This window comes from Triturus cristatus, chromosome 1_2 (genome assembly GCF_964204655.1).
Source record: "Triturus cristatus chromosome 1_2, aTriCri1.1, whole genome shotgun sequence".
In the NCBI taxonomy this organism is placed as follows: domain Eukaryota; kingdom Metazoa; phylum Chordata; class Amphibia; order Caudata; family Salamandridae; genus Triturus; species Triturus cristatus.
The window spans coordinates 26415620-26438518 of record NC_140580.1 but is presented as its reverse complement, the minus strand read 5'-3'; the positions used below and the strand labels follow the sequence as shown (position 1 = coordinate 26438518).

General features: G+C 43.8%; 2 long non-coding RNA genes across 2 annotated transcripts in view; one reads left to right on the top strand and one right to left on the bottom strand.

Moving 5' to 3' along the window:
• Positions 1 to 22899, top strand: part of LOC146866676 (uncharacterized) — a 321576-nt gene that overhangs the window by 197836 nt on the left and 100841 nt on the right. The window lies entirely within an intron of this gene.
• Positions 20272 to 22899, bottom strand: part of LOC146866675 (uncharacterized) — a 119185-nt gene continuing 116557 nt past the window's right edge. The window contains exons 3-4 of the long non-coding RNA XR_014960442.1: positions 22605 to 22705; positions 20272 to 21719 (exon numbers count right to left, since the gene is read on the bottom strand). This is a non-coding gene — a long non-coding RNA (uncharacterized LOC146866675). The remainder of the gene's footprint in view (positions 21720 to 22604; positions 22706 to 22899) is intronic.

The following is a 22899-nucleotide window of genomic DNA, read 5'->3' as shown; positions in this document are numbered from 1 at the left end:
CAAATCCTTTATGGATGAATTGGCTATTGGAGGTTATGACGTATGGAAAGCTACTATCGATCTTAAATCGGTTTGGGGAACTAAACCGTGGCAGGTACAGGGAACAGAAGCTCTGCATCGTGCCTGTCTTATCCCAAACCATATATTATTTTTGAATTCGTCTATTTTTCAGACCACTTGTTTTGGATTGGCTATATCTAAAAAATTAATTTCCCCCTCGATCCCGGATCTGGGTGCTTATCCTGGTTGGGAGAATCACTCAGATCTGTCCCTTACTATGTTGCAGTCCCTTGTTTCCAATGGCTCCTTCAATATTTCAACATTAAATCCTGAGGGTTTGTTGGTGTGGCAAACAAGCTCAGATTACTGTCAACGTCGGTTTCTGGATTTGGCTCCAGGGTATACACAACTTAGGGTTGACCCTCGTTTTACATCTTCACACACGGTGACTACCTACTCTGTGGGTAAGTTATGTCAGTCGTGGCTGCAACATTCCACGTTAACTTCAGTTAAGCCTCATTTATCACGATTAAATGACAAAATAGATTTGAATGATTTTATTAAGGGTCCTGCAAATGGCAGGTCTAAACGATGGGCTTATGCTATTTACAATGAAATTTGGAAATTGTCGCAAATTGAAGCTGCTTCTAGACTGCGTGCTATTGACCAGGCCAATATGGAAAAAGTATTGGCTGTGATAGATAATAGTATTAATACTTTGTCTTCTAGAATTTATACATTAGATAATATTGTTTCTTCTGTCATAGACATTGTGCAAGATGATGTATCTGTGTTGTATCATGGTCAAAATCAGTTGCGTTCAATTATGCAGTTTGCATGGACATTGCAAACGTTAAAGGCAGGGAAAGTCCCTTGGGATTACATGAATATTTCATCGTTGTTCCTTCCTTTTAATTTGACAGAAAAACAGCAGTTCATGTCCATGAAAGATGCAACTTATGCATTGCTGCACATTGAAAAATTAGAACCTTTACCTTTTTCTGTAGCTGAGTTGAATTCAGCCGTGTGGCTTATACACGGATTGGTCACTTTACCTTTTAGTTTGTTCAAATTTAGTTCGTGCATGAAGCATTATGCCATTGGTAGATATGAGCAACTTGGTGATGCGTTTTTGCACGAAGTTTGGTCACTTCCGTTCACTTACAGATGCGTAAGGGATGTCAAGGAGGTTTACTTAAAGGGTGAAGAATGCACTTCCGCTCCTGATCATTCTGTGGTTTGTAGACATATACAATTACATGGCGCTTGCAATATACACGCTCCTAATTTGGCTTGTGTCCTGAAGGGGATTCCAATGCCAGTTATAACGTCTACTTTTAAGCTGCTTGCCAACGGTAGTTATTTACTTTTAAATAGTGAAGCTTGCTGTGAGATGCTAGTGGGTATTCCTTACATAGTCACTGTTTCGCAAAAAGTAGTTTGCTGTAATAACGTCCTTTTCCCACCCCCGTAAGGCCGACTCGATATATCCATCTGGCCAGCGATTCCAACCTTGAACGCAGAGTTCAATAGGATGAGCAGAATAAGGGCTCTTTTGTCTAAAAAAGAGGTTGCGTTGACTTCGTCCCGTGAAACAAGCTCTTTTAAATACTGACCTCCCCCTCCATTTTGGAACCTTGATTCAAACAATCTTTAATGCTTCGTCTACGACTGGCCTTGTTCATTTTTTTAAAATTGTGGGCTCGGGCCTCGTGAAATCTTTCCAGACTGTTTTTGGTGTAATCCCCGCATTTTTACATTCTATTTTTTCAAGTGTCTTCGGAGGGTTCCTCTTGCTCCTCGCTTTGGTGGCTGGGATCCTCTTGTTGATTTGCGCACTTCGATATGGCTGCACACCAGGAGTTGCAAGACAGCATGCTCCGCTTGCTCCATCTTCGTAGCCGGATGCTTGATTACTACCGCACCTTACCTCTGGCGGTGTTAAGCGTCAAGTATGGATTGTCTTTCCGGTTTCCCTTTTTTACATGTGTGCAACCTGTCTTTTATTGCCTAGATTGTCCCTTCCAATGGGCTCTGGACTTGTGCATGTCAAACTTGGCGTCACCTGACCCGGATTTTGATGAACTAATGTGTCCCTTAGTGGCTCATGAATTTGATTGTTCTGGTGTCGGGTTTATGGCTTTGGGTGCTGCACAAGGAGTCCTTGGTAACTGGGATATCGGAGAGGCGGCTATTGAATTCCTTGAAAGCAGTTATATCGAGGATGCTGACAGTTGTCCTATCATGGTGCTGGATGCTCCGATGATTGATGAACACGTGTGTTCCTTTCCCTTGTTAAATTGGATGGCCGATACTTTTGCGGACCGCTCCAATGATTTCCTCTTGGAAGCTGTTGCAACTTACGGTGCTTATACCTTTATGGATTGACTGATTGACATTTTCACTCCAGGATGCATCCAGGTCTGTTAATTATTCATCGAAATTTTTACTACATTTTTTAAAGACATCGTTTTTTGTTTTTTTTTCTTTTTTACGATTTGATTCTCGGACTTTACGCTTACCATATATATGGAATTATAGTTCATGCCTTTGGTTCTGTTCTATATCACTTGAACTCTGCATTCTTGATAGGTGTATCCCTATTGGTCAGTGCTCCGATCATGGGGGGTGTAAGATGGATTAAGCCACGCCCTATTTACAACACTAAGTTAGCATAACCGAGATAATTGTTAGCAAGCCAGCTTGTCGTTTCTGCTGCGCTGCACACGACACTGTTATGTGTTATTCATTTTAGAAATGCTGACTCGACTTTGCCTTACAGGATAACAAACTGTTGTTTCACATTCTTAACAGTAAAATGTGTCCTTGGTCTGAACATCATGCAAAGAACGAGTCTGGGTCACTAGAAAGTACAGAGTGTTGTGATTAGATTGATCGTACCACTTTTTAGACATATCATACATACAGCTGCCAATATCTGAAGGACAAGCGTCTTTAATATTGCAGAACAGTTTGGTTTTACATTCATTCGAACAGAAGAGCTGATGCATGAGAGTTCTGATCCTTTGATGTGATTCTACTAAGCTGATCTATACGGTATGGGGTCCCCCCTGTTAGCCTAAGAGACCTTCTAATAGTCTAATAATAATAATGTATTAGATTCTAGTGAAAGGAGTGTGGCTGTATACCACTGTCATTATTAGTATGATTGCTCCTTTCATTTTGTATGGTATTGTAATAATGCTTATGGTTCTGATCTGTACTGTTAGTCTGCTAGTGTTATCCAAAGTACTGCATCTTAGGACGCGAGGTTTATAAAATAAACTCTTTAAACTTTACCGTGTCTGTATTATTATGTTGTGGACTAACAAATAGATACGAACAGGTATTTCGGATTCCCACCACTCCTGAGAAATATCTAAGTCGCTTGTTCTGGTTTGTCTATACATTGGGACCGCCTAGCTAGATCTAGGCTAACGAATGGGATACTAAGCTAGTCGGATAAGGGGTTCTGGGTTCTGAGGGGAGTTTTCTGGTACACCACAATTCTCTGAGGTCCTGGTCTCCTGCGCATAGTTCTGTGCAAAAGCAGAATCCCTGCAACAGTAGTACCACTTTACTAGGACTTACAAGTAAATCAAATATGACAGTTGAGTATAAGCCAATCTTACCATGCTTAGAGGAGAGAGCACAAACACTTTAGCACTCGTTAGCAGTGGTAGAGCCTTAAGGCCAACTAAAAACAAATTCAGCAAACAAATGGAGGGTAAAGATAAAACATTTGGGGGTGACCCTGCAGAAAGGGCGAGGTCAAACATGATCTTCCCCTCCAGTCTAAAGTCAGGGGAGGCTAATCCATACCTTGATTGAGTTCCCTGTTTAGGCGATAGAACATGAAAATGGCCCTGTACTACAGGGGCACCTGTCAGTTCTACGCTCTTCTGAATTCAGTTGACTCCCTCTGTCTACACTCTCCTGATCCACTGTACTGACCCACGGGAACCCCTCTCTTCACTTGTGGACCCCATCAGTGAAGCATCTAACTTTAACTTGCTCACAGATGCATCCCAATAGGCAGAAAGTACCACCATGGCCAACAAAGTGAAGTGGGCCATTCCACCCCTTGGATCAGATTTTTGCTCCAAATCCAAGGGAAACTATGCCCATAAGGATAGCAAACAAAAGAGGCCACTGACAACTGTCAGTGTCAAGAGCCAGTCCCCAACCATACACTGCAAATGGGAGCTCCAAGTGGGGACATTTGGTAGGCCTCTTTTCTAGCCTTGGGGCTGGCAAGGAGTTCCCCATTGGCTCCTGAGGGTTCTATAACCTCTGAGGTTTCCTTAAGTGCGGGGCAACAGCTCCGGGTGTTAGGTGCCTTACTTCCACTCTACCTCTCACCAGTTCAGGGGTGGTATCATGAAACTGATTCTTCAACCCAGGGTCTGTACTCTGAGGCTGAATAGGGAACAGGGGGGAGTGCTCTCTCGCTCTGCTCCACCACCTGGGCTATTTACCCTTTGATTGGGTGTGGTACACCCAGAAAACTGAACTGTCGGAGTGCCCTTGGCAGCTACCACTCTCAGTTCTCCTGACACATGAGGCAACTCATTCCCCAGAATGCAGTATATGGGCATCTAGGGACTAACTATGACCCTCCTCTGGGTCACCTCCCCACCCCACCCCAGGGATACCATGGTCATAGAATGGAGAAGTCCTGCCCATGGGCCTGAGCTCACCCTACACACCTGGTCTTGTACTGCTCTGGGAAAACTACCCTTTCTAGTATCGAGGTCTAGCTAGCCCCGGTGTCCCTCAAAGCAGTGACAGGGATTCCATTCACTTTCACCTGGTGGAAGTGAGGACTCCTACCATCAGGGATCACAAACCACCTTCCAGCATATGCTTCTACAGATCCTCCCACCCCAGTGCTCCTCTCGGATTTTGTGTACTCTTGTGGTTCCCTCATAAGTTAAAGACCATTTGTCAATGTCATCACCCACCACATAACCGAGTGCCAGGTCTTTGGGGATACAGACCTTCTTGTGTCTTTCAGACACTAAGGATAATCTTCCTCCAGAGCTCCTGGAATCTGCCTGCCTTGCTTTCAGATCCAGCTCTTTGAGGCTCCTTTCATAGGCCATTTTCTTCTCCTCTGGCTCCATTTTAAGTCTGGCCATCTGTAGCTTGAACTCCCTCACTGCCTTCCAGTCCACCAGCTCCTCTGGGGACAGGCTATGCGAGGAGACACTGCTTCCTCCACTGGCATGGAGTTCTACCTCAGGGGAAGAGTCACCATTTATGATAAATGTATGTCCTTCTCCTATGGGATACTTGAAATATAAATAAGGATTGTAAACTGGATTATGAAGGACCAGCTATTGTATTAATTAATTTAATGGTTTGCTTCAACTAGGGTACCTCAAATTGAGGTTAAGCATGTACCCATATATAAAAAGAGTCCCACAGGATAATTGTAATTAATACTATATTCTTGCACAGATGATGGCATTAACAGGCAAACTGAAATTAAGGGGCAGGTATTCAAATCCATTTACTGGTGACAAACACTGCGATTCAAAAAATGGAATGGTTTGCGACCAGTAAATGTGTTTTTCAAATGTACAAAACCCATTTGGCGATTCGGTAACAGGTTACCGAATCACAATATGGGAATCCCTACAATTTTGTAGGAGTAGGCAGTAGTTGATCAGGCCACTGCTTGCTCTTAAAAAAAAATTTCAAAATGTTTAATTGTTTCTTTTAAAACACAGCCCATTTTATTTCAAAGCAGACACAGACATGGTGGTTTAAGAACCCAGCAGGCCATTTTCTATGTGACGGCAATTAATCTTAGTGAGCCGAATTTGCGACCTACCTCATTAATATGCAGAAGGTAGGTAAGATTTCAACTCACTATGATTTGGATTTTTGAGCATCGACTTATTAGTACACAGGTCAATACTGGCAAATTGCAACCATTATTTTGCTATTAGAAATCAGTACACATTGTCCTTAGTTTGCTAGGTTTCAAATAGACATTTGACTCATCCTTAAGTAATTACGTAAATGCTATCAACTTAATAATAACGCCGAGCTCTCAAGCTCTAATGTCCAAGTGAGAGCAGCTCATCAACTCCAACTTTTTAAGTCGAGCCTCAGCTAGCACGCATGCACTGCTATGGTAGAGTATGGAAGAAAAGCCTCTCCCCCTCTCCACCCATATTTTTCATTGACTTGTGTCTTTGTCCTTCGTAAATTCTGGCTTCTGATTCTGTAATTAGCTTGTTAGTCCCTCCTTAGTTCGTCCATGTCGTCATTTGTCGTCATTTGTAACCTCCCATGGCTACTGGCCCCTTTACGTCGGTTGTTACATGGTACGTGTTATTTAGTCTTGTAAGCACTACTTTCTTTATTGAGTTTCTCCTACTTTAGGCACGACGACATGCTTTGCTTACATTCAGCGCACCATGCGCGCTTTCACTTTCAAAGTAGCTGGGACAATGCAGCCGTTTGTTTCCAATGCCATAGGTCTTGCATTTAAAGGCGTGACCTATAGCATTGCAAATATTTTTGGTGATTACAGTAGTCACATTGCCTGATCCTAATAAGGCCGCCACTTGGGACAGCAGCCACCCTTTGAAGAGACAGACATGCGCAAGGCAGTTAGTTTCGATCACCTGACTGCTACAACATTCTCCGACGCCTTCTGCGTGTGCGTCTGTCTGGGTCGGGTAAGGTGATCAGTGGCTTTGAAAATGGCTGGGGCAGGGTATGCTAGGGATACTCCCACTGAGGGTGCAGTCAACTGTGAGCAGAAGGACGAAGAGGCGGCCGAGGGATGCAGGTTAGACAGAAAGTGTATCTTCTGCAGAATAAGCAACGGTCAGGAGCCAGGAATGGAGCTGCTGCAGTGCCCAGTGAGAGTCCCCAGCACCTGGAGTGCCGCAAACCTCTTCTTTTTCAGCCACTGAACGCGCCCCTTACTTCACATGCAACATTTGTGATCACACATGGGAGATTCTGAGACCGAAAGAAAGGAAGCAAGCAGTAAGGTTCTCAAGCAATGGAAAAAGTTACAAAATTTTCACCAGGTTTTTGCCTAGATATATATATATATATATATATATATATATATATATATATATATATATATATATATATATATATATATATATATATATATATATATTCACTGAAAAAACCATAGGTTTCACACACGTTATAGTTAGGAATTAGCATTTAAAAAACCTTGCAAATTCACTGAAAAAACCATAGGTTTCACACATGTTATAGTTAGCAGGACATTTCACTTGTGAAAAACCAATGAAATTCCCCCATTATAGTTAGTGCAGGCAACTATAACTCACGCGACCGCAATCCTCTGCTGATGATGTCAAATATTACATCACTGTATTTAGACACTTATTTACCCATGTCTTCTTCCATTAATTTTTAGCTATACATATATTACAAATATTTTTTTTTCAGAAAGACACATATGTAATCAGTGATGTAATATTTGACATCATCAGCAGAGGATTGCGGTCGCGTGAGTTATAGTTGCCTGCACTAACTATAACGGGGGAATTTCATTGGTTTTTCACGAGTGAAATGTCCTGCTAACTATAACATGTGTGAAACCTATGGTTTTTTTTAGGGAATTTGCAAGGTTTTTTAAATGCTAATTCCTAACTATAACGTGTGTGAAACCTATGGTTTTTTCAGTGAATTTGTACGGTTTTTTAAATGCAAATTTGTTTTTGAGATTTTTGGTAAAAAATAATATCCAACCTATGTATAAAATATTATATGTACTATATCCTGCATTATGGAATGGTTAATTTTTTCAAAATTTATGTTTACATACAGTTGTACATCACAGTTATTATCTTTTACAACTCTTGAAACTTGTATTTTTTTTTTAATGCATTTTTTGTCGTGCGCGTACGGTGAGCTAACGCTACGCGCTCCGTACGTCATAAGTACGGTGCGCTTACGTGATCGATGCGCGTACGGTAAGCTGACGCTACGCGCTCCGTACATCATAAGTACAGTGCGCTTACGTGATACGTACGTGACGAACGTGTACACGCATGCGCGTTGCGCGGAAGCAACGTCGCGGTTACGCAGGGGCGTGTAATGCGCATGCGCGAGTGCGTCTTACGTACGCGCTCCGTAAGCGTCACGTTTGCGCATGCGTACTTGTTTACGAGCGCGTACCGTAACCTTACGGAGCGCGCACGGTAGGTCATGTGATCCACAAAGAACACTTTTCATTGGTTGAAACTACTTTCAGTTCCAGAAACTTCCCACACCACACCCATTCCCCTCATTACTGCTTGAGATCCCCTAGGAGAAGGAGCTGAATTGACATTGAGATACAATGGCAGAGCAGCAGACCTCTTCTGAGAGTGAGCCTAGCAGCACCATCATCAGACAGAGAAGGAGGAAACAAAAGGATTCTTTTGTGTGGGAGTATTTTACTTTTCCAGAGGGGCAGAAAAAGGTCAATGCTCCATTGGTCACTTGCAGACTTTGTGAGCATGTTTTATCTAGAGGAGGTCCAAGGAAGAAGTATTCCTTTGGAAATCACTCTATGATGAGACACCTTAGGGATAAACATCCCAGGACCTTTGCTCGACATACTGAAGAAAACTCTTCAGTAAGTCACCGGAGCCCAACCTCAGAAGCTCAGCCGAGTACATCATCGGCAGCTCAGCTGAGCCCTTCCTCTGAGGTGGGAGCATCACCTTCTTCAGCTCCTCTGGACATTAACCCTCGATTTCGGAGGGTTTCAATGAGGTGTACAACGTGTTGTGGTCTTATTGTTTTTGGGGAGACCAGTGTTTCCCTTATTAACAATAAGATAGACCAGCACGTTTGTAGACGTTCATAATATTCCCATTCTTTCTTTCCTCTATCCCTGTATTAACCCAACGGCTCTTTTAAGAGCCAACCTTACCTCACAATTTTTTTTATTTTTTTTTAAGCTTTCCTTTTTGAAAAAAAAATTTTGCCGTGCGCGTACGGTACGCGTAATCGCGGAATAGTTACGCGAAGTTCGCGGAATTTTTCTCGCGGAATTTTTCCGTTTACGCCGTGCGCGTACGCTACGCGCATTCCGCGATTTTTCAAAAAAAAATTAAAATTAATTTTTGCTCTTGGGGGTCCTTCTGGGACCCCCTGACAAAGGCTAGGGGGTCAGGAACTGTCCACCCTGTCCATCAGAATTGCGCACGGCGGCGAGCGCGTACGATAAGCTTACGGTACGCGCTCGGAGCGCGCCTATAGATATATATATTGACTTAAATGCTATTTTCTCAGGAAATACTGAACAGATTTACACGAGACCTTCAAAAGGCACATCCCTGACCTGAGGGCTACCTCTCTGCCAAATTTCAAGTAATTCTGTTCAGCCGTTCGGGCTGTAGCTCGGACTAAAGGTCCTATGGAAAAATGCATGGGGAAAACGCGTTTTGGGACCCCCCCTTTTTCTCAGCCCCCACTTGACGAATCCCCCCGAGACTTTCAGGGAAGGAGCGGAGCGGAGCGCCCCACCTATTTTGAGAATTTCGCGAGGATTCGTCAATCGGCGCCAAAGTTCTTCCAAGTAGAATGTTGCGGATTTCCTATGGAAACACGGTCCTAACTATAACTATCTACTGGCGACCGCCAGTAGATAATATATATATATATATCAAACAATAGAAGTGACGGGCGCATGCTTCATGTCTTGACTTCTACTTTTCTCTGACCCCTCCCCAGCCATGTGCCATTTATTAATCATGCTCTTTTTCATTAAATAATCTGATCTCTGTTCTTAGTCCGTGCCTTCCGCTGATAAGTTCTAGTGCCCCACCCAATTTGCAGCCCAACTCTTCCCTTTTCCCCAGCCCATATATCTGTTTCTCTCTCCCATTTCACCGATCTGTGAGTCTTTTTTACTGAATGCTTTTTACATGTTTATTTTGTGAAATGGTGCTGACACAGACACAGGGGTGTGGAATTTAATAAAATATCTACTTGCCTTGGGACAGGTTGTTTCATTAATCTACTTGTCATGTAACAAAGTACACTCTCCCTTTGGAGCCATGTAGTGCGGTGACAAATTACGACAGCAATCTCATTATATAAGAGCTCTGATAATAACCTCTCTGCCAGAGATCATACCATAGTAGGGTTTGAATACTAGCAATTCCCATATTTTGCCACGTTTCTGCAGATCTGCAGACTGGGGCTGGAGGTAGTGGTGAGCAATAGTTCCTCATGGTTGAAATGCCCTTTGAATCTGTGTAAACCTACTAACTTCCATGTTTTATGGGCTTTCATTAGCTCTTCTTTAATATTTTCCCATTCAGAAAATATTTGGAAATTTACTCCTGATATGGGCCGAAGTAAACTTCTTCCAGGGTTGAGTGAAAAAAGTGGTTGGTGGGAAAGTGAACTTGTTACCGCTGAACAGATTTTCGCATGAGCATATCTACACATGCATATTTGCTTGTGCTAAAATGCAGTTCACATATATTTTATAGGAGTACAAATTCCTGGCCTTCTTGTGTAAATTCTTGTGAATTCTTGAAACCCGTAAATCTGCATTAATGCAAGACATATTCTATGGGTGCAATTTTGTGACTTTCTAGAAGAATTAGGTGCTTATTTAGGTCTGCCATTAAGTCTGGCGTTAACCAAGACCTTTTGTTTTTATTAAAATTCTATATTAATAACTTAACTTCCTAGACCAATTTGGCTGGTGTCAGTGGTGACAACACAAGGCAGGTGTCCGTTAAAGGATTTGCGAAACAGAGATTTTTCTAAAACATTTCTCAATTTCCTCAAGCTTGGTTCACACTCATAAACCATCTGAAATCAACATCTTTTTTCAAAAATTAATTTAAGCATTGTTACAAATCAAAAATGCTTTATTGTGTGATTACGTAAAACCATTAAAAACATTCTTTAAACATGCAATTTGTGTGGACAAAACACAAGGTTTTTAAAAAGACTCAAGTTAATACTAGACCTAGCTAAAATAAAAAATGGGGTGTAATAAAAATGACGCGGTATTAATTAATTGCCTGTGGCATTCAAAGCCTTAGTTGTCAGAACAGTCGTAGCGTCACTTTTTTTTTTTTTAATTCATAGCAGGGGCAGCTAGGGTTTCGCTTTCAAAAATTCGTATATAAAAATGTAAACAGTTAATGTTTGGCAGAAAACAATTGAAAGTGGGGCAGCATAACGGCGCTGTCGCGTTGAGGAAGATTTGCGGCGCTGTTTTTTTCCCATCATCTTGGCCGCTCTGTTGACAAATTTTGTGCACCGAATGCTTAACTTCGTATTGTCTGAATTCAGGGCAGCTATTATTGCCTGTCGACATGTTTGTGCTCCAAGTTTATTCCATTCATCTTGCAATAAGATCCTTCTGTCATTGAGCAAAGCGGGGCATGCGCAGGCTATGTGCTCCATTGCTTCAGAGTAGTAGCCACACCCCCTGCATTTAATGCTGACTCTGGAACGTCGCCATTCAGGCAAATGCTTTAAAAAAGTCCATTTTCTCATCCTTAAGACCATAAACTTTATCTTCCAAAAAAGTGAAAACGTGCTTGATAAATAAGATGATTCGACCCCCGGTTTGAAGTTGGAGATAACCGCCCAGGCATGTTTCCTTCTGGACAATATTGCCCTGTCAGAATGAAAGGACCACAGCCGGACGCTTCTCTTAATAACAGCCTTTTGAACCAGCTGAGATGGATTTGTTTCCCAGTATTCCTTGAATCCAAGTAGCTGCAGGGAGTGATCCAAATGGAGCCAATGTTTTTGGCTGGAATGGCAGGTCGGTATTTCGTTCCAAAGTCTGGCCTCCAAGCTACCCTCCCGTTCGTTGCGCAGTCTATTGCAGAGCTTAATAAACACACATGCCTCGACGCCGTGTTGATCTAAAAGGCCGAGTTCGAGTCTGACTTGGGCCGGCGATGAGGATCTTGGCTGACATAAGGCTTGTTTGAAAACGTTGACGGTTAATTTGTTTAATAGCATGCTTATTGCGCCTATCATGATCTCCTGCCCGTATGATAAGGAGTCAGTGATCTTTGCCTTCATCACCTTTAGCAATGGGGTTAGGCTTGGGCCGAGTAGTTGCTTCAAATGTTTCGCTGAGGCGACCCTAAGTGACAGGGATTTGGCCCGTACTGCCTCTTTCTGATTTACAAAAGAGCTTCTAGTGTGAAGAAAAGTTCCTAAATATTTGTAGTGGGATACTGATGATAATTTATGCATTGGTTCAGTTTTAGCAGCAAAGTTCTTAATAAATTTAGAGTGACAGTCACACATACTGAAAAAGGTGACAATTTCACTCTTATTGTTGGTAGTGGGGATTTGGATATGCAGGCACAAAAGCAAGGTGCTCAACGCTAGACCTGAAAAATTAGCATTTATCTTTTTGTAAGGTCAAGACGTTCTCCTGAATTTTACACAGCACTCCCTCCAAAAACTGCAACATGCTAATCTGTAGTTTTACTGTAAATCAAAACATCATCTTGAAGGGCTCTAACACCATGCATACCATCAATACCATCAAACAATTCCGTCATTACTCTTTGGAAGACTTCTGTTCCACTATACACCCACGTGGCCCTATTATAGGATGTATCCAATCTTCCTACTTTCACCATGTATCTTCTACGGTGGGTAGCTACTGCACTAAGTGTTGCCACTTTGGGTATCTTATGTCTTTAGAAGTCCAGTACAATCCCAACATCCTCTAACTGACTGGACAACGTGTATGAGTGGCGACATTCGAATGCCCGATCTACAAACTAAACAATAAACTACAGGACTTATGGGGGCCCTTTATGAATATCTAATTCGGTATTGGGATCATTGGCATTCAGTTGCAAATGTTTTTTCTTTTATTGGTTTGGGCTATGTTTCTTTCTCCATAGTTAGATCCTTTTCAGTGCGCTTTTATCCGCATTCGCGGTAGTGATATGCATTACTCCTGCATAGTGGCTGACTCTCTACATAGCGCCTATAGGCGTTCATTGGTGTGGGAGAGTCACCCATGTTGGAATGTGACTTTAGTCTGCCACAATATTATTTACCGTATTTTCTTGACACTGGGGAGGCTTGACTGAGTTTGTCCATGTGAAATCCTAAGATTTTCTTCTTTTGGTTTTTGTTGGCTTTGGATTTATGGTACCATTCTGACGCATTACCATGTCATAATTCACAGTTATTTTTTGGGATAATCCCAATAAATTACAATAAAAAAAGTATGAGGCCTTTCAAGGGTTTATAAGCAGTTTCAAGTTTTGGTGATCAGTCTATCCACAATATTTACTTCAGAATCAACACCAAATTCTTGGGAGACAATGCTCTGGTCTTTGAATGTCAGTTGGTCTTTTAACACACCATCAAGCTTGATCTGAAAAAAGCTCCAGGAATGTCTCCAACTTGTTGTAGGTGCCTTTGGAGATTATGGTAATTCTTGAGCTAGAGTTCACCCAGGAATATACTTGGTTTCTTTTCACTGTAATATCATACTTGAGTTGGTTTTAATCTTTTTCCTTGCCAAGCATTGCTACAAAGAATAGTAGATTCCCAGTAACTCTCCTTCATCTAGTGTATTTTCTTGTTCCTTCGCAGTATGCAACTTTTAAGGTCTGCCTAGGTAGCAGATGCACTGTCTGTCGAGACATGCTGTATCTGGTGTATGGGCATTGATCACGCCCATCACTTTTGATTGGTCCCTTCATGTGCTTTTGAAAAATCCTTTCTTTTCATTGGTCAATAGCTTTTATTTGTCACTCATTTTTCTCATCTGGTGATGCCCTAAGACTGCCCCTGTTACATGCATTAGTTCACAATGGAATGTATACGTTACTATTGCGCACTACTTTTTTGTTTTGTCACAGCCTCTTATTTTAATCTCCTGCTCATGTTCCCTGCTCCTAGCTTTAATTATAATTTTTTTTTAGAAGTTTGCGGTTTGAACCAATGGCTTCCGTCAATCTTGGTGGCTGAGGTCAATGTTGCTGTGGGTGCGTCAAGGAACAAGCAAGGCATTTGGCTTGTTTTGTATTTAACAAATCGAATTTCTTTGACAGGAATGAGTCCCTTTTTAGGTCTCGGCTAGCGAAGGCTGCGCTTGCGCAGTCTCGCTTGCGAGATTTAACGTTTTTCAGTAGTGGGGCTTGGACCCGCCCCTCTTCTCCATTGGCTGGCCTCTTAAATGCTGGTCAGCCATTGGAGAAGAGCTTTGTCTGGCGAAACAAGCCCTGTCTTTTTCGGATTCGGGGGCGTGTTTTTTCGCTTCTTTCTCTTTTTGAAGCCCCGTCCCTTTTACACTGGTGGGCGTGTTTTTTTTTTTTTTTTTTACAGGTACGTTCTCGTGTTTATTAGGTCTCGGCTACCAAAGGCTGCGCTTGTTCTACTCCTCCGTGTCATAACTGTTCTACGCTAGTCTCCACTCAACCGATTAACTGCGTCCCTTGAATTGGTCTATCGTGTCCGTAATCTACAGCCCATTACCAATCCCTTATTTCCAGTCACTTTTCATGCGCCTTTGACTAATTTACTCAGGCCATGCACCACGGCCCTCGAAGCAAGCAACCGGCTTCCACCAGCAGCAGCCCGCCGAAGATGCACCGCTGAGACCCCCGGATCACCGTCCTTTGTGCTCCCGCCCCGGCACCCACTTTGAGCTGAACTCCCCAGCAGGACGCGCCCCGGGGGCAGGAGAGGCTGGAGCGGCCCCCGCGCCCCCTCCCCGCTGCCGCCTCTGGATGTGGGACGTGGCGGAGCCCCCCGGAGCCTCGCGAAATGTGGCAATGGGAGGTGCGCAGCCCGCCCCGCCGGCAGCAACATGAGGACCAGCAGCGCCAGCCCAGCCACCGCCAGCCCAGCCAGAGCCGCCTGCCAGCCGCCCATTCTCTGAAGTGCAGTACCGCGCTCCCAGTATGGCGGCTTCCTCCATCCACTGTCCTCAGGCCACCCCTTCTATTGTCCACAATTTGCAGTTCCCAGTCACACACCCTTTTCCGTCCCTCGGCAGACCCCAGACCTTCCCGCCTTCTGTTCTCTGGTAGCCTCTCTTCTCACTAACTCTGTACTCATCTCCCCTCACTGCCCACAGCAGATCTCCCTCCCATCCTCTTCAATGGGATCCTCCTGATCTCCTTTCCAGCCTCTTCTCACTAACTCTGTGCTCAGACCACAGATCTCTCATCCATCCTCTTCTCAGCCTCTCTCCACAGTCCACAGATCTCATTCCCTCCCCTGACAAGCCACTACGGAGCCCGCAGGTCTCTCTTCTCACTCAGGATCTCTCTCAGCCCATCATCTGCCTCTGCTCACAGACCGCAGATCTCTCCCTTCCATTCTCGCTCCACAGTAGGCAGATCTTCCGCCCCGACTCGCACCTCCGGAGCCTGTCGACCTCTTTCACATCTCACTCGGTGTCTGTCTACTCAGCCCCTCGTCTTCTGCCTCAGTCCACAGACCTCAGATCTCTCCCACATCCTCTCTCCGCAGTCCACAGGTCTCTCTCCCATCCTCTTCCCAGCCTCTCTCCACCGTCCCCAGTCGCCCCTGCTCTGTTACCCTCCCTCCCAGCCTGACCGCTTCCCCGTCGTCCACACATTCCCCAGACATCTTCCACTTTTTTTTTTGTTTTTTTTTGTTGCTTATTTATATCCCGCAAACTCTACCCGAAGGTATTGGAGCGCTTTACACGAGCACCGTATTTACATTACACATTCAGGCACGGGGAGATTAAGTGATTTGCCCAGAATCACAGGATGTGGACGCGACCCCGAGGCTCAAACCCTGGTTTCCAACACCAAAGTCGGCAGTCTAGCCGACTGACCTCATCCCCTCCACTTTCAATCTCTCTCTCGGTTCCTGCTGGTCCTCGCCAGGCCTCGCCCGTGGGGGTCAGCCCCACTGACAGGCGTGTCTCGCTCCTCGTGCAATGGCGTCTATCCTCTCATAGAAGAGCTGGGTTCAGTTTAAGCCACCAAGTTTGGTCACCTAGTCACCTAGGGGCTAAAAGCGAGTACAGATCAGAGAGCAACACTCCCCCCCCCCACCCCTCTCCAGCCACCAAAACCGTGTGGCGGTTTCCGAAGTGCCAGTACCAGTTAAGGGGGAGGAACTCAAAACCATACACTTTGGGGGAACGTGTAACAGGGCCCGCATTTGCGTGGAAAAAGGATGTTCGCTAGCTATCTTAGTCAGCAATACCTTATTTTTATTTTTAAAGCAAAATTAATCTAATACATCTTTCAATAATAATGTTCATTTGTTCACAGTAAAATGTTCCCAAACAATCTTAAAACGGTGTCCCTTTGACAAGTGGATCACGTATTCCCACACTGTGCACAAGGTGAATTTCCTCTCACAACAGTCATAGTGCCAGGAAACAATATGACACTTTATTATCTGTGACACAGCAGCAGCATGTGTGGGTTGCTCTATGTGAATAGCTCTGTGTAGGTGGCTCTGTGTGGGTGGCTCTGTGTGTGTGGGTGGCTTTGTGTGTGTGGCTCTGTGTGTGGGTGCAAATGCAATAGGTCTCGCATTTGAGATAGATTAAGCTATTTACATTGTAAATAACAATGCCGTTTCTTTAAATGTTTTAAAAACATAAACAAAAATAATGTCATGAGCAATGCCAATAGCTCTAACTTTAACAATGCAGAGACCATTGCATTGTAAATGCTTGTTTCTTTTTGCAGTTTTATAGCGCAAACTCTACCTGAAGGTATTGGAGCGCTTTACATGAGCACCAGTTGCATTACGGAGGGACACATTGATTTTTAGGCATGGGGAGATTGAGTGATTTGCCAAAATCATACGATGTCTGAGCCTTCCACCAGACTCAAACCTAGTTCCCCAGCTTCAAAGTCAGTCTAGCAGTTAAGGCACATTCTTAACTTTCCAGTTACCATTTGACTATAGTAGTAAAATCAAGCTCTAGCTCCAGTGTAGAGCTTTTTAAAGCAATCACTCACATTAAAAACAGACGGAAGTTGTAACTCGCAGATGTATTTTCTAATATTGATTACAAACCCTCGATCAATGCTAAATTAAAATTCTTGCTCTCTTCACTATGACGAAATGCCACAATCTCCTTGTAACACAGCGATCTGTGGGAGTGGGGTAGAAATCGCCTCGTCCCAAAATGGCTGACTGAAAGATGGCTGTGGAATGTTCTTTAATAGACCTTCGAAAGGTGGTGGCCATTTTTTGTTGATGTTTAAACGGGTAGTTTTTATTATGAATTAATTTCTATCTACTGTGTTTTGAAAAATATGTGGTGACAAGTAGTAACACGTGGTGGAAGGATAAAATATTTGTATCAGACTTCCTATTACACCTTTACTTAGTTCTGTCCTGGTGGCAGACTCAAAGCAGTGTAGACATAGCAGTCTTTCTTCTGGCTCCTCGGAGGCCGGGTGTACCGCGCCACTTTCACCATACTCTGCATGTTCTACAGTGTCCTCTGCTCACTTTCCTGCATTCATCCCAATCTCCGCTGTGTCCTAAGCTCCGTCATGAAGCCTCTGGTGGAGTTCGTCATGGGCGGGCATGGTGCTGGAAAAGGCACCCAATGTGAGAAGATAGTGGAGGTGAGTCTGAAAAGAGACGAGGTACATTTTCCACCCCATCTTAGCACAGCCCCATGCTCTGGCACCCAATACTACAGCACAGCTGTCAAAAAGACCCATCTCTGGGCCGAGTGCCTCTTTCCCACCTACTTACCTTTGTAGCTGCTACATCAGACGGGGCTTTAATTTAAAAACATAATTAAGGCTCCCAGTGTTCTGTTTTTACTGATTTTTACAGATAAATACAGACAGAAAACAATGTATTTCCTGTCTGTATTTATTTTTAAAAGTGGAAATAAAACAGAAAATGATGCCTCTTGTTAGTGACTCTCCATGCTGTCCTTTATGTATTCCAGACCAACAGCTGAACAGATAGACAGCATGGGGCACTAAAAGACAGGATAAGATATACTTCCTTCCTTCCTTCCTTCCTTCCTTCCTTCCTTCCTTCATTCCCTTCCCTCCCTCCTTCCTTCCTTCCTTCATCCCTCTTGTTCTTTCTTCCTCTTCTTCTTTCTTCCTCTTCCTCTTCCTTCTTCTTCTTTTTCTTCTTCTTCTTCTTTCATCTTCCTTCTTTTGTTTCTTCTTTCCTCTTCCTTCTTCTTTCTTCTTTTTCCTTCTTCTTTCCTTCCTTTTCTTCTTCTTTCCTCTTCTTTCTCATTCCTTCTTTCATTCCTTTCCTCTCCTTCTTTCCGTTCTTTCCTTCCCTTCTTTCCATTCGTCTTTCCTTCCTTACTTTGTTCCGGCCGTCCTTTTTTTTTTTCTTTCAGATTATCATCCTTATCACACTCCGGCACGCACTGTGCGTTCAATAAGCTGTGTGTCGACATATGCGTCAGTGTTTTCTCACCCGCCCTCTAGTTCAAGCTCTCTAACGACCCTCTGCAGCCCCTATTCTTCCTAAACAGTCAGTGGATGACTTCACTGTCGCTGTTTTGCTTCTTTGTTTCTTTTTTGGTTTTATGAACCTTTTGCGCAATACTCGTTTATAGGAAAAAAGCATTTAATTTGCATAAAACACAGGGTGGTTAATCAATCTTAAAACTCAAACTTAGTTCACCAATTCCAAAGTCATCTGCTTTACGAGTTGCAATACTTCACTGCAAAACAGAAGTAAAAAACATTATCATTTAAAATGGCAATTGCTCTAACTTTCACAAATGCGTGACCGATTGCATTGCAAATGCTTGTTTTCTTTGCTTTCTGGTCTTTGTCCTGAATTTCCAATAGTTTTAAAGGGGACTATAATACCATGATGCAAAGAAAATAGTCTAGCGCGAATGTACTACTCATTGACATAACTGAGAAATGCGAGCTGGTTGAAACTTCCCTACAAGATCGAGGCTAGGCATTCTTTTGTTACTATATTTGAGAGATGAAACTGTCCAGTTGGGTTTGTAAAAGAACAAACTAGCATTCAAAGGAAATTGAAAACGAGTTGCTTCTTCTTTGCCACAAACATGCTCCACACAGCAAACCCTTCGGGTTCGCGAACTGCATAACCCATGTTTAGAGAACTTTATAAAACTCTATGGAGCAAATTTACAAGCCCCTTGTGCCACATTTGCGCCATTTTTAACATGAGAAAAATGACGCAAAAGTGGTGCAAGGGACTTGTAAATCTTCCCCTTCATCTTTTTTTTTTAAAAGATGCCCTGTGGAGTATATTTTGGTAAAGCGCCGGTCAGGTGCATCGAAGATCAGCACCCAAAGAATCACAGTGAATGGAAATTTAAGTAATGCTTTTGTATAACGTTAAAGTGTGCTTTTTTCACATAACACAAGTCAAAAACGTGTTTCGCTTTGGGAAATATCTTGCAAGTGTGCAACAAATTTTGTCCAGTTGGGGCACATGAAACATTAGCTGCGGAATGCCTAGTAGGAGGCAGGAGCAGTTGTGTGCATAATTGACAAAGGGATGCACATGTTTTTGCACACACCCTGGACTTACCTCTTAACTGCCTTAAGTTCAACCTGGCATGGGAGAAGATGTAATTTTTGAAAAATTTCTTCCATGTGTGCATTGTACTTCCATGTACACTAAAACTCATGTAAATTCTGTACTTTGGAACGCCTAATTACATTTCCTACCCCTTTTTAAGGGTAGAAATAAATAAATTAGTTCAACCTCCCTCCACGTGTTCTTTATGGTCCATCCATGACAGTGTGCTCCTTCACCCATGTGGTTAGAAGTGGAGTGGTAGACGTCAGCTTTAGGCTCTCATCGCATCAGCTTCTTCGCTCTTGTGTTTTGCAGGCACAGCATGTGAAGCTGTAAGGTTGAGAATGAAATTAGGTTCACGTGATCATCACATCGTCTTTACCTTCTTGAGTCATTTCAGACGCGTTCAGTGGCTGCTGCCACAATCCAGTAGCAGATGAGTGGGTAGTTTAAAGTGGTGCTGTGTTCCATTACATAGCGCCCAAGCAAGTTCTCACTGTTACAGCCCAACAAGGTCTTTTGGGGGAAGAGGGGGCACAGCACATACCAATGACAACAGCTTTTGTGTGAAAAAGGCTGCTTTATTGAAACAGGAGCACATCTCATTTAATCCCTGTGCCTTTTGGCTTCAATCCTAATCCTCACTATACAGAGATGTTCACCTATGTTAAACTACCCCATGCCTCTATGTGTTCTATGCCCCACCACAAAAGTTAAACCTGCAAGGCACTACCTCCTCCTGAACTGATCTTCTGCCCTTTAACCTCCCATACAGTTTTACTGGGACTATTAACCTCTAACTAATTTAACTTCCTAATGACCATTAAACTTTCTGCTTCGGCCAGGAGTGAACTTGTCCACCCATTCCCTTTCAGCCTAGCTTACCCCTGTCAACAACAATAAAATATGCTAAAACTTCTCGCAACTTCTCAGTCAACCACCTTTACACCTGCTTCAAGCTGATGACAACATACTTGTTTACCCCCTGAGCACCTGTTACACTGATCACCAGCTTAATAAAGGCAAACCGCCAGATATCACGTCAAGGAGCCACTGATAAAAGGAGTGGAAAGGTGGTAAAAAAAAGCTACCTGCTAACACCAGCCACTGTGTCCCCTTCAAACAAAATGGTGACTGGTGCGTGACATTGCCAGTTCTGGGGGGGGGGGGGGTAAAAAATAGCCCAAAACCAGCCAAAAACCCAGTAGCACTGACATCAGCTTTTGTGTGAAAAAGGCTGCTTTTATTTACATTTAATCCCTGGACCTTTCGCCTTACAAAACTATGATAATCCCCCCAGCAAAATGTCCCTCCGTGCCCACAAAATGTAACCCTGCAAGTCTCTACCTCCTCCTGGGTTGAGCTTCAGCAATTGAGACCTTTAACCTCTCATAGAGTTTTACTGCAACTTGTAACCGCTAACTAATTTAACGTCCTAATGATCCTTAAACTTCCTACCTTGTTCGTCGTGAGTTTGGCCACCCGTTCCCTTTCAGCCTGGCTAACCGCTTTCAACAACAATAAAATTTGCTGAAACTCCTGGCAACTTCTCCACCAACCATCACCCGGAAAAAGACCCTTACTGGACTTTTTCTGCCACCTGACGCTCAAAGGTGAAGGTTTAACGTTGAGGCCAAAACCTCCCTATGCTGCAATAAGTATAACTTCATGCCATAATGAAACAAGTGGACCCCGTCCCTCCTGCAAAACTCAACATTGTTGTATCGCAGGTCGGCATGCTCTTTCCTACCAATGTCGAAATCCCTACAAAAGGCCCTCATTTCCTTGTTAATTTTCCTCCTGGCCCTGTCGATTGCTGCCCGCTTGATAGCCCGGCCCAGCCATACTAGGAAAAAGCTCAATTCAAACGACATAACACCCTGACCACTGTTGCTTTATCTCTTTTATGTCCTCCTTTATTGACCTCATCAATGCTAACCCCTTCTCCACTACCAAGTCTTTCTCACCAACATGCAGGACTAGTACATCCTGACACCTACATCCTACTAGAAGCTTGCTGAAGCAGGACAACACTTCTTTCCAGCGCATGCCTCCAGTACCATGCCAACACAATTTGAACAGGTTGAGATCCAGTCCCAAGTTCGCCTCATGATTCCTCTGCCACACTTATCTCTCCGCCCATTTTATGAATGAGTGATCCACAATCCATATGGATAAACCAGCTGCCTCCGGGCTAGGAACCGAACCTGAAACACAGTAACAGCAAGTGAGAATATGATAATGGCTTAACAATCCCCTTCCCCTCCTTACATACCGCCGGAAATATTCAAAGGGCCACCTGCCCAGCCCCATGTTATTCTCCCGACCCCAACACCTCCTACTGCGCTTCTGTGGCCATTCCCATCCTAAAGGATATATGCATTCCATAGCCTCTTCCCTCAACTCCCAAAGGAGTAAGTGCTGTGCCAAGGATGGCTAAAAGCTGAAATGCTATCACCAACCTGCCATACTTATGTGTGAAAACTGGACCTACAGTAGCCCTGGTGCTCCCTCGTAGGGAGATGTCTCACTTCACCAGGCAAAGTCTGTCCACTTGATACTCCCAAAGCAAAACCGTCCTACCCTTCCCCTTCTGATCTGTTTTTGGCCTGTGTAACAAGACTTCAAGCTCTGAACCTAAGTGCCTCCCTTCTTCCCATAGCAAACCCCTAGTCCCCTAAGTGCCTAAAAGCTCAGGCACATGAAAAGCTCCCAAAAATATCTATCTCATCAACTTAGAAAACAACACAGATTCGTCCTCCCCCCCCCCCCCCTACAGATTGCTGGCAAGCAGAAGAGTACATCACAAAACAAAACCCAAGTCAGTGGCCTCCTAATTGGACCCTTGCATCCTTCTTCCCTGGCCCAAACTTCAAACATCCTTCTCACTAGCTTTCCTGCATTTGGCGTCTAACCCCAAAAAGTTTCCCCATGAACGCGATGCCTGCCAGTTTCCCTGATATTGTGATCCTCGAAAGATCTTTCTCAATTAGTGAAAAAATTAACTACACCACGTCCTCTCTCCCCCATCTAAAAAATGTCTTCCAGGCCAGCACATAAGACTTCCTAGTAGACACTGCCCATGATCCTACCTCCAGTCGGAGCATCCTGTGTTGTCTACTTTCCAAAGCTCCGGTGACATCTGAGTCCAGTCCCTGTCTGCCTCCTTGGCCAGCTCACGGAATCTCTCCCACTGTAAATGGGACAAGGCACCTGCAATGTCATTGTCCACCCCAGGCACATACGTTGCCCAAAACACAATATGATCCTCAGGAATCTTAATAAAGAGACCGTTAGCAGCTTCAACATCTCCGCATCTCTTGCAGACTGCTGGTTCATAACCTGCGCCACTGCCATGTTATCAATTTGAAATAGCAAACTCCTGTG